General features: G+C 39.5%; 1 protein-coding gene across 2 annotated transcripts in view; it reads left to right on the forward strand.

Moving 5' to 3' along the window:
- Window positions 1–5,518, forward strand: part of LOC142341447 (uncharacterized) — a 545,892-nt gene that overhangs the window by 134,022 nt on the left and 406,352 nt on the right. The gene's annotated exons all lie outside the window — the stretch shown is intronic.

The following is a 5,518-nucleotide window of genomic DNA, read 5'->3' on the forward strand; positions in this document are numbered from 1 at the left end:
TGAACGTCACCGATCACTATGCAGCAGTTAGAAAAGAACGCTTATGCTATGGATTTCTGGGGAAAGGGAAGGCAATCAAAGATTGTAATGTCCACCCGTGCCATAAAAATGGATGTACCATAAAGCACAACAGACTGCTACACTCAGAAAATCAAGTGGACGAGGGTAGTCACGCAGTTAATGTAAGCGCAGCAACAATCAACCAGAGTAACCAAGTTAATAGTTTTCTTCAAATAAATCTGGTATCGGTTCAGAGCGGTGGTAACAGGTTGACTGCCTACGTTTTTCTCGATAGTGGGTCAACAGTATCATTCACCGATCAAAGTATCAAAAATCAACTACAAGCCAAAGGCACGGACGTTACCATGAACATAGCTGGCATACATGGGACGCAAGATTTGAGGACAGAGAAGGTTCCTATCACAATGAAGGAACTACATTCAAAAGTGCATTCGATTGAAGCGTTTGCACACCCATCAGTCTCGTTTGGAAGCACAACATATGATTACAAGGAACTGAAGAACAAACTCAGACACCTGAATGTTCTCACTAACAGAACATTCAACCTGATGGACGTAGGCATCATACATAGACAAGATAATTACGAAATTTAACGTTCATTGGTTTATAAGATTGGAATACGAAGTGAGCCTTTCGCCGTCTTAACAGAATTAAGTAGTCAGTAGTTGAAAAAAGAATTGTGAAGATCTTGAACAAATCAGAAGTCAGAGACACTTTCGGAAAGGACTTGTATTTGCCGCACCATCCAGTACCAAATTCCAACAAACCGGGTAAAGTTAGCTGTGTTTGCAACGCTGCAGCCAAGTACAAAGGTGTTTGCTTAATGACATTAGCCGGACCCGATCTATTACACTGATTGATTGGGACAATATTCAGATTTCGAGAGGAACCAATAGCCCTAACCGCAGAAATTGAAACATTGTTTCTACAAGTGCAAGTTCCTGAACGCAATAAAAGCTGCTTGATATTCCTGTGGCGACAAACAAGGAACGAACCTGTGTAAATTTACGATTAACAACTTCATGTTTTCGGAGCAAAGAGTTCACCAACATGTGCCAACTACGCTCTGAAGCAAGTAGCGGTTGTTAACGAGGAAAAGTTCCCAATTGCACTAAAAACAACCCAAAACAACTTCTACATAAACGATTTCATCAAGTCAGTCGAAACCCCTGAAGAAGCAATCAATGTTTTTAAACAACTGCAACCTCTTCTCTCAAAACATGGATTTAAACTGAAGAAGTGGATCACCAACAGCGACGTGGTAACCAACGCAATCCCAGAGGACTTGAGATCGATCAGCAACATAAAGCAGGTTGAAGTAGAACCCAGCAAGGAACGTTCATCCGTGCTTGTTCTTCAGTGGACGACTACCGATGATAGTCTAAAGGTTTGTAGAGGTACAAGCAAAAAAATTGAGACCCCAATCACCCAAAGGAAGATTTTTTCTCTAATTTTTTCAACGTTTAATCCTCTTGGACTGTTTGCATCATTCAGTGTTCATGTGAGACAACTCCTGAAGATCCACTGGACCAAAATTGGACATCATTGGGACAACTCAGTGGCACCTAACGAAGAAGCGGAGTTTCTGAAAAGGAAAGACCAGCTTCCAGAAGTAGCAGAAACCAGCATTGTTGGAAGATACTTCAGCGCAGCCAAGGACAAATAGGAACTTCATGTGTTTGCAGACGCATCTGAGGACATATTGTGCGCAGTGGCATACCTACGTTCAAAGCCCAAAGAATACTCAGCAGACTTAGCATTTGTAATCGGAAAGTGCAGTGTCGCACTGATGCGACATCTTTCCATACCACGCTTGGGACTAAAAGCAGCAGTGATGGCGGTGACTCTTAAAGAGCAGATAGTGAAGGAACAAGAATCGAAGATTCACGGTTGAAAATTTCGGACAGATTCCACTACTGTTCTTCAATGGATCCACAGCTCCCACCGTAAGCAAGTGGTGTTTGTTACAATTAGAGTAGCTGAGATTTTGGACACAACTAATGTTTCACGGTGGAATCATGGTAGTGCTATTAACAATTCAGCTGCAATCGGGACACCAGCGATCAAGGTTGACGAACCTAAGAGAAACGAATTGCTCACTGGACCGTCCTGCTTGAAGAAATCGAACAAAAAATGGCCTGAACTTGTAAATTTAACATTTGCTTCAGACGAGCAAATCGACCAAACGGTCTTCTCAGCTAAGATTGAAGAAAAGAAGCCGATTATTTGTTGGGAACAAATCAGCAGTTTCAATCGATTAGTAAACACAAAGGCATACGTACAGCGAGGATTTAAAAAACACAAAACGGCAACAAAAACACTGAGTGTTGAAGAAAGAGAGGATGCACAAGCAAGGCTCTTCAGACTAGAGCATCAATAACAATATGCTGAAGAGATGAAAAATCTCCGAGCTGAAATAGAAATTCAAAAATCAGCAAAGTTTTCCAGTTTTCACCGTTCATAGACCAGCAAGGACTCATTCGAGCTCAAGGCAGAATAGGTAAAACTCAATTGAACCTTGAAACCAAGCATCCCATAGTGTTACATTGGAAGCACCATGTAGTTGAATTATTCTTGCGAAATAAGCATAAAAAAAGTCATCACGAAGGTACTGAACATAGTTCAGCAGAAATTTTGTATCCTAGGCATTGGGAATGCTTTGAGATCGAACAAAAACAAATGCATTGGATGTCGAATAGGAAAAGCCCAAACAAAGGCACCAGTAATGACAGATGTACACGAAGAACGATCAGTCGCATCAATAGTTTTCTCGAATGTGGGCCTAGACCCTTTCAGACCATTCACATTAACGATTGGTCAAAGAAACGAAAAGCTTTGGTGTTGTCTATTCACATGCCTTACTGTACGAGTGGTACATATTGAGATTGTACCAAAACTAGACATTGATAGTTGTCTGAACGCAATTACGCGATTCATTGCTCGAAGAGGCAAACCATTCAAAATGATTAGTGATAACGGGACAAACTTTGTTGGAGCTGAAAAAGAGTTGGCAGAGTACATAGCATTATGGAACATCTGATTCAACAAGGTATCAAATGGAAGTTCAATCCACCTGCAACACCAAACTTTGTAGGAGTGTGGGAAAGACTGGTAAGGAGTTTCAAGAAGGCAATGTACGCAGTGCTGGGCAATCGATCAGTCACGGAAGATGTTCTGTCAACCACGACGTGTCTTGTTGAACAGACGCTGAATGCTAGACCACTGACACCTGTCAGTTCTGATGCTACCGATTTAGAAGCTATTACTGCAAACTTTTTCCTGCTTGGCAACAAGAACCTTTTCTTACCGTATCTATCAGGTGCAGAGCAATTTCTTGATCATAGAAAGCTCTTCAGACAAACACAAGTTTACGCAGACCACATCTAGGACATATTATGTAAAGAGTACTTGCCAACGTTGAACAGTCGAAGGAAATGGCAGACCACAACGGACAGAAGTCTTCAGCAGGGTGGTCTTGTGTGGTTAGTGGAAGACAGTGACAAACGTGGATTTTACAATCTTGGTCGAATAAACAGAACCATTGAAGATTCCGACGGAGTGATTTGATCAGCGAAAATCCGAACGAAAGATGGATACTACAAGAGGCCAGTTAGGAAGCATGCTCCAATACTACCAACTGGCGATAATGTTTTCACGACGGAAAACCGGGCCGACGATGTTAGAGCTGAGCTTAAGGAATAACAAAGTTGAGTAGTAAGTAAAAATTCAGCGAATATTCAAAACAGATCCATATATATGTGTAGGATGAAAACTGTTACTGTGTTCTATTTTTATCCGGATTATCAACCCCTTTAGCAAGAAAACTGTGTACAGCAAATCAGAAACAGCCGCGTATGCCACGTAAGGACAAAAATTGTTAACAAACTGAACAACATTAATAACTTACAATTTTGTTTTGTCAGCCTGGCAGCTCGAGCTGGCACATAAACTCGGCAAAAAATTTTTTGAAATAATAAAGTCTCGAGCAGTATATTTGTTTTTGCGTCTTAATACCAAAGTTTGTCTTGAGCAATATTCTATCTAATTTTGTGCCTCGTATCAAAAATGTCTCCAACAGTGAATTCATTTTTCTGTGTCCTGATTTCCAATCTTCAACTCGTGAGTTCTCTTCGAAAACCGCAACACGAACACCTAGGATTAAGTTAGAAACCAGTTTTTCGTAACACTTCTCAGGCATATAATTTTGCCTTTGATCTGTTTAATCAAAAAGATTGAATTGTTGAACATATAGAGATCCCGTATTGTGTGATCTGTGGACCCAGTTCAATTGACAAAAAAATTCCAAAATTAATTTAGTTAAAGTAGTTAATGCTACTGTAAGTACAGCAGAACGAACGGATATACAGTTACAAACACAAACTGCATAAACGAAGTATCCGGACAGATTTTGTAACCACTCAGAAAGAACTGGGTGGTGTAAAACTGTCTTTGTGAAACACAAGGAGAGCAGCCCTTACACCCTTTCATAATGAAAATCTTTGAAATTATTCTCTAAAATTGTTAATTTCTGAAAAACAAATCAATAGTCTGTCTCCTCTATCTTTTCTATTCTTGAAGACTCTGAAACTTATTATATTCTTACTGTTCGAAAAAACTGCTGATATTGACTCAAAAATGGCCAAAGGGACGTCTATAATTACCACAAAAAAGCATAATCTCAAATTTCCCTAAATTTGAATTTTTTCGCTTGCCTGACTTTTAATTGATGCCTCATAGAAATTTCAACCGTAATTATAGTAATCAGCCAGAGTTTACTGAAGGAAATGTTAGTTGAGCGTATAGTGATTCCACCACTATACGCGTGAGCCGAAAACCGGGTGGAAGTTTGATAGACGCAGGAGGGAGGCGTAGCCCTTTGTAAACAGTGTGTAACCAAAAAATTACATATTGCAGAACAAATGAAGTTAAGACCATTTCATTAAGCTTATTTTGTTTTGAACACAAGGAGGCGATAGTTATTGTCAATCGTTGTTCTCAAACTTAATATCAAAAATTTATTTTTCTTTCTTTTTCAAGAACTCTGTTCAAGTTTTATTGTCACTCATCAACGAAAGGGGGGTCATAATAGTGATAACTTTAAGATTTGGAGACCACCAAACAGTAAAGATTGGCTCACTTCGCTTTCTGAAGGACATTTTTTAAAGTCAAGGACATCAGTGACCTCAAGCGGGTGAAATTCTATCGTACTACGTTTTCATATATTTCATTCGGGTAATTACACCTCTAAGAGCATTTACACAAAAAGATTTCCAGTAGATATTTTAATTTGTAAGCGTGCATGGTCTCTATAAATAGAAATGTTTCTCTATAGTGGTAATTTTGGGAATATTTTGGTTTTTCCCCTAATGTGGAAAAATGAAAGATTATCGCGGCCTCCTTTTCAAACCAATAGAAGGACGTTGGTGAAACTGTAGGTTGTTTTTATCACACCACCGCTAGGCAAAAATATATTTCTTGCCTCTAACAAGATTGATTT

Source organism: Convolutriloba macropyga, chromosome 6, assembly GCF_964194025.1.
Source record: "Convolutriloba macropyga chromosome 6, txConMacr16.3, whole genome shotgun sequence".
Classification (NCBI taxonomy): domain Eukaryota; kingdom Metazoa; phylum Xenacoelomorpha; order Acoela; family Convolutidae; genus Convolutriloba; species Convolutriloba macropyga.